Raw genomic sequence first — 11,164 nt, 5'->3', positions numbered from 1 at the left:
AGAAGGATCTGCAGGTGTTTGTGGACCTGCTGGAGCAGATGCTGGAGTTCGACGCCACTGAGCGGATCACAACCGAACAGCTGCTGAAGCACGACTTTATTACAATGCGTCACATCCAAAGCTTCAGCATCGGCTCCTAGTGAGTCGGCGCTGGCATTCGTGATGTTAAACTCACTTAAATTAAACTCAAATTCACCCTGACTCGTTTGTCTTACAGTCCCCAGTCCTGCGTTGAGAAGATGAAGGCCTTTCAGAGGGTTCCTGTTGGAGACGCTGGTCACTCGCTGCAGCAATTGTCCTCCAGAGGGGTTCGTCCTGCCCAGCATGATCGTGGAGTGAATGAATAAGGTGGTGGCGTGGATGAAGACGTGGGCAGAGTTTAAACTCCTGCCGCTCTCGCTCAAACCAAGACAGAAAAAAGAGAAAAAGTCGAGCCGTCATCCGAACACGTGTTTGAGCACCAACAGAAAGTCACCTGATCACAACAGAGGTGACGGTGGTTAGGGTTGAGGTCACCAGTTCGGTCATCTTGGACATAACTGACAGCAGCCTGGTAGCTGCAAGGAAGGAACAGAAGCAGCGGCGTCTCCAGAGAGGCAGTCAGTCAGGATCACCCCTGGTAACACGCTGAGAACATCCCAGAAAGGAGGAGCGGAGGAAGGAAGCGTGGTCATGGTGGAAGGAGGCCCTGCAGCACAGACGAGCAGCGGCTGGACGAGGGAACCGAAGGAGTCGAGGCCAAGGTCGCCCACTCAGACGAGACCTCGGGGTCTATGCAAAGACTCGCCTGAGACGAATCAGCACAGGACTCCAAGATTGGAGAGAAAATGGAAACATAGCTCTCGTTAGAAATGTGAAAATAAGGGCTTTTCAAAGTAAAATGTATAAATCAGCTTTTGGGGAAGTCAAATTTTCAGGGTCCTTTACGTTGCCCACAAGGTCACATATCTTTCATTAATAAGAGAGAAAAGCAAACTTTATATATCGCATATCGAGGTGTTGAAGTCTGAAGATCAGACCGACCAAGAGCGAAGCGACAAACTCAGAGAGGTGGATGATATCAGCACATTTTCAGAATAAAAGCCCTGATCAGCCCCAGTCAGGCTGAAGCATCTTCTCTTCTTCTGTGGCCACGTGTCCGAGCACCTTATTCAGCAGATTCTGTGCATGTCTGTGATGAACGTGCATGTTGGCAGAACTTTGGCTCCTCACACAGGAGCCAACACAAGTGCCAGCGCCTGCTGTGCCAGAGCCCCGATCGGGCTCAGGTGCTCGTTGGGTTAGGGTCCTGAGATGTTGAAGCCAGTCCTTCTGAAGAGGTGAAGGTGACAGCGCCTTGACACCTAAACACACTAGGCTACAATGTTTAAATGCACGTTTTTGCACGATTTCTGCTGTATCTTTTCTTCTATATTCATTTCTATGAGCAAATGAACGAAGGCTCTCAGAACTGCAAGCGCAGCTTCGGGTTTCAGGCTCCCTTGAGGCCCATGTGACTTTCTACACTTGGCTGTGGGTTAACAAGAGTATGATTTATAGCACAACAGGGTTCCATCTATCTCGCCACAGCCGGTGTCACCACTCAGCTTTGCTTCTCTCCACTAAATGCAGCTAAATACTTCAGCAGCCTCCTGAAGCCCCTATGGAGACTCTGGAAGGCCGTGTCCAGCAGAGCCAACGGAGGACGGCCTGTTTGAGTTCATACAGTCGTCTATATTCTCCTGAAAACCCTGTTAATAACACATTAAGTAAGACATCAGATGCCTAGGAATTAAAGCTAATGTGTGTCATTTATCCCATCCAGACCATTATATCATCATTTGATTGGTAGTTTGAAACCGTTCCCCCAACCTTGAGGAAGCTTCCCTTCAACTGTCCAGACTGATATGAAACATGTTTGCTTCAGAAAATCATCAGAATTATTCCGTTTCTCTGAAATGAGGCAAAGACCAGACAGGTGCAGCCTGATAACACGGACGCAGCCGTTCTCCCCCGCGCTCACATTAGAATAGGGATCAACTTTATGGGTTTTTCTAATCGATATCGATCGATAGTCAGGGAAGTCGATACACGACATTAAAAAAAATAAATTCTGTGAAATTTCAAGACAGTGCTCTTGCAAACATTGAAAGTAAACCTCATTTATTATTAAACCCCAGTATTAAAGTGCTAACAATTACTGTCACTGTAACGGCCTCATTTCTCAGTGTTGGGAACGTGACATCACCACCCCCAAAAAACAATGGTGCCCAATAATAGCGCGTTAGCTGTGGCGGCACTGCTGGCTAACGTTCTCACCAACTGTTAGCACTCACTCACACTCACTCACACTCACACACTCACACTCACTCACACTCACACACTCACACTCACTCACACTCACACAGACACACACACAGACACACACACACATGCACATTAGACCTTTCAAAATATTACGTTAAAAAACATTAGATGCGCGCATGTGCGCGTTTGTGCGCGTATGTGCGCGCGTGTGCGCGTATGTGCGCGTTTGTGCGCGCGTGTGCGCGTATGCGCTCGTTTGTGCGCGTATGTGCGCGCGTGTGCGCGTATGTGCGCGCGTGTGCGCACGTGTGCTTACGAAACTCACTCACTCTCACACTCACTCACACAGACACACACTCACACAGACACACACAGACACACACACACATTAGACCTTTCATATTACGTTAAAAAACATTACGTGCGTGCGTGTGTGTGTGTGTTTACGGGACTCACTCATTCACATTCACTCACTCTCACACTCACTCACACACAGACACACACACACAGACACACACACATGCACATTAGACCTTTCATATTACGTTAAAAAACATGCGCGTGTGCACGTGTGTGCTTCCGGAACTCAGTCACTTACACACTCACTCAATCTCACACTCTCTCACTCATTCTCACACTCACTCATTCACATTCACTCACTCTCACACTCACTCCACACCACAGACAACACTCAACTCACACAGACACCACACGACACACACAACATTAGACCTTTCAAAATATTTAAAAAACATTACCGCGCGATCGTGTGCACGCGTTATGTGGCCGTATGTGCGCTTATGTGCGCGTGTTGTGTGCGTGTGGTGCTTCCGGAACTCAGTCATTTACACACTCACTCATTCTTCACACTTCACCTCACTCACAGACACACCACCACATTAGACCTTAAAAATATTACGTTCTTAAAAAAATTACGTGCGAGTGTGCGCGCATGTGCGCTTATGTGCGCTCGTGCGCGCGCGTGTGCTTACGGAACTCAGTCACTTACACACACTCAATCTCACACTCTCTCACTCATTCTCACACTCACTCACTCACAGACACACACAGAGACACACACACACAAAAAACATTATGTGCGTGTGTGCGCGCGTATGTGCGCGCATATGCGCTTGTGTGCGCGTATGTGCGCGTGTGTGCTTATGGAACTCACTCACTCTCACACTCACTCACACTCACTCACTCACACAGACACACACACACATGAGCGCATACGTGCGCTTATGTGCGCACATGCGCGCGCATGACACACACACATGCACATTAGACCTTTCTAAATATTACGTTAAAAAACATAACGTGCACGTGTGTGTGCTTACGGGACTCACTCATTCTCACACTCACTCACACACAGACACACACTCACACTCACACACACACAGACACACACTCACACTCACACACACACACACACACACACACACACACACACACACACATTAGACCTTTCAAAATATTACGTTAAAAAACATTACGCGCGCGTGTGCACGCGTATGTGCGCTTATGTGCGCTTATGTGCGCGTGTGTTCGTGTGTGCTTCCGGAACTCAGTCATTTACACACTCACTCATTCTCACACTCACTCACTCACAGACACACACACATTAGACCTTTAAAAATATTACGTTAAAAAACATTACGTGCGTGCGTGCGTGTGTGTGTTTACGGGACTCACTCATTCACATTCACTCACTCTCACACTCACTCACACACTCTCTCATTCTCACACTCACTCACACACAGACACACTCACTCACACAGACACACACAGACACACACACACATTAGACCTTTCAAAATATTAAAAAACATTACGCGCGCGTGTGCACGCGTATGTGCGCGTATGTGCGCTTATGTGCGCGTGTGTGCGTGTGTGCTTCCGGAACTCAGTCATTTACACACTCACTCATTCTCACACTCACTCACTCACAGACACACACACATTAGACCTTTAAAAATATTACGTTAAAAAACATTACGTGCGAGTGTGCGCGCATGTGCGCTTATGTGCGCTCGTGCGCGCGCGTGTGCTTACGGAACTCAGTCACTTACACACTCACTCAATCTCACACTCTCTCACTCATTCTCACACTCACTCACTCACAGACACACACAGAGACACACACACACAAAAAACATTATGTGCGTGTGTGCGCGCGTATGTGCGCGCATATGCGCTTATGTGCGCGTATGTGCGCGTGTGTGCTTATGGAACTCACTCACTCTCACACTCACTCACACTCACTCACTCACACAGACACACACACACATGAGCGCATACGTGCGCTTATGTGCGCACATGCGCGCGCATGACACACACACATGCACATTAGACCTTTCTAAATATTACGTTAAAAAACATAACGTGCACGTGTGTGTGCTTACGGGACTCACTCATTCTCACACTCACTCACACACAGACACACACTCACACACACACAGACACACACTCACACTCACACACACACACACACACACACACACACACACATTAGACCTTTCAAAATATTACGTTAAAAAACATTACGTGCGAGTGTGCGCGTATGTGCGCTTGTGTGCGCGTATGTGCGCGCGTGTGCGCGTGTGTGCTTACGGAACTCACTCACACACTCACTCAATCTCTCTCTCAGGGGGGGGCAGGCAGCTTTGTGATAACCTTGCCCTGTCATTGCGCTCTTAGAACAAATCTGCTCTTATCAGGATCTTGTACAGGCAGCAAATGCAGCCCCCCCCCCCCCCCCCCCCCCCCCCCCCCCCCCCCGGCAGGTGCCTGCCTCCCTAATCTGCTGCTGGGATCTGACGTCTTTAAGAGGGACTTGAAGTGAGGCGGCATTAGCCCATTTGACAAGTGCGCCTGTGAAGTGTCGGCCTCTCCCAGCACGCTCCTCGCCCCCGCCCTCCCAGACGGATCGCCCCCGCCCTCCCAGACGGATCGCCCCCGCCCTCCCAGACGGATCGCCCCCGCCCTCCCAGACGGATCGCTCTCCATCTCCTCATGTCTCTTTTTCTTTGCGGCCATCTTTCTTTCGTGGCGCTCAGCTGGTCCCGGGAATCCGTGAACACCGTCTTTTGTCTATTGGCCCTTTTTGGCTCTTTATTGCTGCCACGTTGCAAAGCCTCAGAGGTGAGAGCGCATGCATGGCGTGCACGTGCCTGGAGGTGGTTCAGGGTGTCAGTCGTGTTCCATGACCTCACGCTCTGGTTCTGGACACCTCACGTCTGGGCAATGATGCAAGACGTGAGGGATAAATCTGTGTAAATATGTAAATACATAAATACAAGCAGGTCCAGAAGTTCTGATGTGTTGTTTTGGGCTTCGTTCCCAGCGTGTGAGCAGAATCTGAGTCTTTCCCTCAGATGTGACTGGATCTGCTTTGGTTCTGCCAGCGTGAACAGCACAGGTCCAGTCTGAAGGCCACGTTTAATGCTTCAGGAACGCCACACGGGACTTTTCTGCGCCACTGACAAGAAGCGGGAGCGAGCGTTAGCATAGCGACACAAATTTGCTGGCTGCTGCCGCACTTTTTGCCCAGATCGTCCACACCGACGGCCTAATTTCACATTTGCGTGTCCAGAGAGAACGCGAGCAACTGTAAACGTCGAGGTGTGGTCGTTTAATTTGATTAAAACGGAAATTAGTGACCTGAAACGTGCGCACCAAGCCTGGTTTTCCAGGGTTTTCCTGGTTTTCCAGCCTCCCTGCAGAGTTCTGGAGGGATAAACCGTTACCATGGTGATAGAGCGGTGGTTCACCCATAGATAACTTTACTTTTGTTTTAAATGGCGGAGAGCTACAGAGACGACCTTGGTGACCTCTGGAATAGTTGTTCCCGTCATCTTTCTAAGATGCCGACCAATAATAAATAGTAAATAATAAATAAATAATAAAGAGATCATGGAGCAGGCAAAAGAAGAAACAATGCTCCCACTCTTCTCTCTTGTCGAACATCTGAAGAATGAGGAGCGATGGAAGGTAAAGGCCGGATAATGAAACAGGAAGTGAAAACCCAGGCTGACCCCAGTCTGAGGCTCCAAAGGAAAGTTGGTTTCCATTGATTTCTTTGATGGTTCAAAACTTCTGCACTTTTTAACCTTTGAACTCCAGTAAAGGGAGGAAGCTGTCGTCACCCATCAGGTGAACATCCGTCCCTGGAAACCCCCCCCCCCCCCCCCATCCATACCTCCTCCGCTGATCACTTCTTTTTCCTCCTTCCTTTTCAGAGGATTTCAAGAAGGAAGACGAAGGGAAAATTGAGACATAAGATAAGAAGAAAGAGAGCAACCTTGACCCTCAGACAGCCCTTTGAAGATGTGAGGAGCAGCCAACACGGCCTGGCTACTAGAACCCCGACACTCAACAGTAACATGTACAACACACACACACACACACACACACGCACACACACACACACACACTCGTGTCACTTCAATTAAATTCTATTGGATTTTATTAAATCTTGCTTGAGCTTTGCCGTCATGGCGACATCCATCAGAGGAATATTATTTATTTTGCTGTCAGGAAGTGGCAGTTCATCCCGTCGGGACGGGGAGGAAGCGCCCTGCATGCGAGCCCGTGATTATGTGGAAGTGTGCAGATGCGTGTGTGTTGGTGTGTGCTGGTGTGTGTTGGTGTGTGTTGGTGTGTTGTTGGTGTGTGCTGGTGTGTGTTGGTGTGTGCTGGTGGTGCTGGTGTGTGTTGGTGTGGTGCTGGTGTGTGCTGGTGTGTGTTGGTGTGTGCTGGTGTGTGCTGGTGTGTGTTGGTGTGTGTTGGTGTGTGTGGTGGTGTGTTGGTGTGTGTGCTGGTGTGTGCTGGTGTGTGTTGGTGTTTGCTGGTGTGTGTTGGTGTGTGTTGGTGTGTGTGTTGGTGTGTGTTGGTGTGTGCTGGTGTGTTGTGGTGTGGTTGGTGTGTGATGGTGTGTGCTGGTTGTGTTGGCTGGTGTTGGTGGTGTTGGTGTGTGCTGGTGTGTGTGTGTTGGTGTGTGCTGGTGTGTGGTGTGGTGTGTGTTGGTGTGTGCTGGTGGTGTGTTGGTGTGTGCTGGTGTGTGTTGGTGTGTGCTGGTGTGTGTGGTGGTGTGTGCTGGTGTGTGTGGTGTGTGTTGGTGTGTGCTGGTGTGTGTTGGTGTGTGTTGGTGTGTGCTGGTTGTGTGTTGGTGTGTGCTGGTGTGTGCTGGTGTGTGTTGGTGTGTGCTTGGTGTGTGTTGTGTGTGTTGGTGTGTGCTGGTGTGTGTTGGTGTGTGTTGGGTGTGTGCTGGTGTGTGTTGGTGTGTGCTGGTGTGTGTTGGTGTGTGTTTGTGTGTGCTGGTGTGTGTTGGTGTGTGTTGGTGTGTGCTTGGTGTGTGTTGGTGTGTGCTGGTGTGTGTGCTGTGGTGGTGCTGGTGTGTGCTGGTGTGTGTTGGTGTTGTGTTGGTGTGTGTTGGTGTGTGTTGGTGTGTGTTGTGTGTGTTGGTGTGTGTTGGTGTGGTGTTGGTGTGTGCTGGTGTGTGTGTGTGGTGGTGTGTGCTGGTGTGTGTTGGTGTGTGCTGGTGTGTGCTGGTGTGTGCTGGTGTGTGTTGGTGTGTGTTGGTGTGTGTGTTGGTGTGTGATGTGTGTGCTGGTGTGTGATTGGTGTGTGTTGGTGTGTGCTGGGGTGTGCTGGTGTGGTGGTTGGTGTGGTTGGTGTGTGTGGTGTGTGCTTGGTGTGTGTTGGTGTGTGCTGGTGTGTGTTGGTTGTTGCTGGTGTGTGCTGGTGTGTGCTGGTGTGTGTTGGTGTGTGTTGGTGTGTGTTGGTGTGTGCTGGGTGTGTGTTGGTGTGTGTTGGGTGTGCTGGTGTGTGCTGGTGTGTGCTTGGTGTGTGTTGGTGTGTGTTGGGGTGTTGGTGTGTGCTTGGGTGTGTTGGTGTGTTGGTGTGTGTGGGTTGGTGCTGGTGTGTGTTGGTGTGTGTTGGTGTGTGTTGGTGTGTGCTGGGTGTGCTGGTGTGTGTGGTGGTGTGTTGTGTGTGTGGTGTGTGTTGGTGTGTGCTGGTGTGTGCTGGTGTGTGCTGGTGTGTGCTGGTGTGTGTTGGTGTGTGCTGGTGTGTGCTGGTGTGTGCTGGTGTGTGCTGGTGGTGTTGGTGTGTGCTGGTGTGTTGGTTGGGTGTGCTGTGTGTGTTGGTGTGTGTTGGTGTGTGCTGGTGTGTGTTGGTGTGTGCTGGTGTGTGTTGGTGTGTGCTGGTGTGTGCTGGTGTGTGTTGGTGTGTGCTGGTGTGTGCTGGTGTGTGTTGGTGTGTGCTGGTGTGTGTTGGTGTGTGCTGGTGTGTGTTGGTGTGTGCTGGTGTGTGCTGGTGTGTGTTGGTGTGTGCTGGTGTGTGCTGGTGTGTGCTGGTGTGTGCTGGTGTGTGTTGGTGTGTGCTGGTGTGTGCTGTGTGCTGGTTGTGTGCTGGTGTTGTGTTGTGTGTGCTGGTGTGTGCTGGTGTTGTGTTGGTGTGGCTGGTGTGTGCTGGTGTGGTTGTTGGTGTGTGTTGGTGTTTGGTGTGTGGTGTGTGCTGGTGTGTGCTGGTGTGTGTTGGTGTGTGCTGGTGTGTGCTGGTGTGTGTTGGTGTGTGTGCTGGTGTGTGCTGGTGTGTGTTGCACATGCAGCGCCGGCTCTCCTGAGTCCGGATGCGATGGGCGATCACACATTGGGGCTAATTTCCGATATTAGCTTAGCGCATTGCTACGTTATGCAAATAGAGGAGCTAAAAGTGCAGATGGCTTCCTTCAAGCATGGATGGTTGATCTCCCAGCAGCCACCAGGGTGACGGGCTGCACACTAACAACAACGTGCCAGGAGGAACTCGGCGCACGTCATGTTCCTGTAGCGTCTCAGCTGAGACCAGGCAGCTGATCTTAGCCATGCAGGCAACTCATCAGCAGATTAAATCTGCCCATCAGTCCAGCAGGATGCGTCTGATGCTCCTCGGTGTCAGTGAATTCAACAAATCAGCGCTCCTTTTATTCTGAAATGCCTAATTGGACCTATTCAGGCTGGTCTGTACTGATTACGTAGGCGTGGTTGTGGATTTGCGATTGCATTTCCAGGCCGTTATTCAGTTATTATGTCCAGCGAGGAACTTCGTCTCTTCACTGACCTGTCGATAAAATGTGAGATTGGCGGTTTGAGGGGAGAATATTAATCTTGCCGAGGTGTTTTCCTCCGAATAAGAAGATCTAGAGTTATTTGACTCCTCACAGAAGACTCTCAGGCTGCCAAGATCCCAGTCAGAGTCAAAACTCTTCAGTTATGATCAAGTTCAATCAAGAATCAATACGAAATCTTAGAAATTATTATAAACTGTGGACACGTTTGAAACTGAGTCATTTTCAGTTCCCAACAACTCTATTCCAAGTTTGGATCAGCGCCCTAACCCCCCCATGGAGCAGATAAAGTGCTGACCCGACTGCTGCTGACACTATTACACATACAGCAGCATCAGGGAGACGGATATGGATGGAGGGATGAGAAAGCACAGGGAGGAAACGGGCGAAGGATGGAGCGTGTCAGCAACTTTAGATGAACCTTCGGCAGAGATCGAGTGAGTCTGAGGGAACCGGAACCATGGATGGACAGTGCAGCCACAACACGTGATGGAAAATCCTGTGTGTGTGCGTGTGCGTGTGACGAACGAGCTCCCCTCGAGCCTGCTCTGAGACAATCCTGCCACCTGGCGACAGATATGGGTACTGCATACAAAGAAATTTGGCATAAATACGTTTAATGACTTCACAATTCCCCCAATATGACAGGACGTCTAGATCAAATCCCCGGAAGTAATCTTTAACCTTTAGAAGTAAGGCTCTTCCTCAAATAGAGACTGATCATTGAGCCACTCTGGTGTCTCCAGGTCATTCATGTTATTTCATGTGTGGAAAAACATTCTTAAAGATCATTTCTCTGCTAATATTTCATGTGTTCTTCAATAGAACCTCAGACTGTTAAATGGCCATTTGGTGGGTCTTCACGCAGGTTCTGGAGACTCCAAAAGAACTCCAGGCTAATGTTCTTGGAATGACCAATAAAGGGATCAAAGGTTTGAATATTACCATTAATGAATCAACACGTGAGTAAAGGCCAGGTCAGAAAAGTGGACTTTTGGTACCAATGAAACACATCAGAATGAATAAAGAGAATTCAATCATGTTTTAATCATTTTGGGAAGACTTGGCTGAGAATCGGGAAGAGGAGGAAGGGAATTCTGAAGGATGAGTCTGGGCTGAACCCACGATCTGCAAACACTTTAACAGGTTTCTGCACACGTACACGGCAGGTTAAAAAGACGCCACGTGCAGGGTGAGATGGAAGCGTTAGCGGCTAAAAGCTGCGTCTGATGATGGAGAAAAGAAGAAATATAAGAAAATGAGCGTGAAAAGTCAATAAATGCTCCATAAACATCGTGTGTAGTGAAATGTCTGAGAACTCACTTTTATAGAAAACTTGTTCGTTATAAATACTGATATTACAACAGGAACCAAAACACAAAATATGGAAGATTTTTTTAAACTTTTTTTAGTGCAAACATCAGACTGATAGAAGATTTGAACAGGATGAATCTGATAAAGATTCGTGTGAAACCACACAAAGTCGGTCAGGAATGGTCTCATTTTCTTGCTTTTCTTCCTATTCTTATACCATAAAGCTTAATAAATATTTCCTTGACAGTAAAAACAGGCTGAATCTCAAACAACAGGACAATGTTGAGACTTCTGAGATAACTCAGTAACTCTATGGCACAGAAACGTTGCTGTAGTGTCGCTGGCGTGTCGCCGGCGTGTCGCTGGCGTGTCGCTGGCGTGTCGCTGGCGTGTCGCTGGCGTGTCGCTGGCGTGTCGCCACGCCGCCTTTTTATCACCACGTGTAAACAAAAA

This window comes from Takifugu rubripes, chromosome 16 (genome assembly GCF_901000725.2).
Source record: "Takifugu rubripes chromosome 16, fTakRub1.2, whole genome shotgun sequence".
Lineage (NCBI taxonomy): Eukaryota > Metazoa > Chordata > Actinopteri > Tetraodontiformes > Tetraodontidae > Takifugu > Takifugu rubripes.
This window is presented reverse-complemented; position numbering follows the sequence as displayed.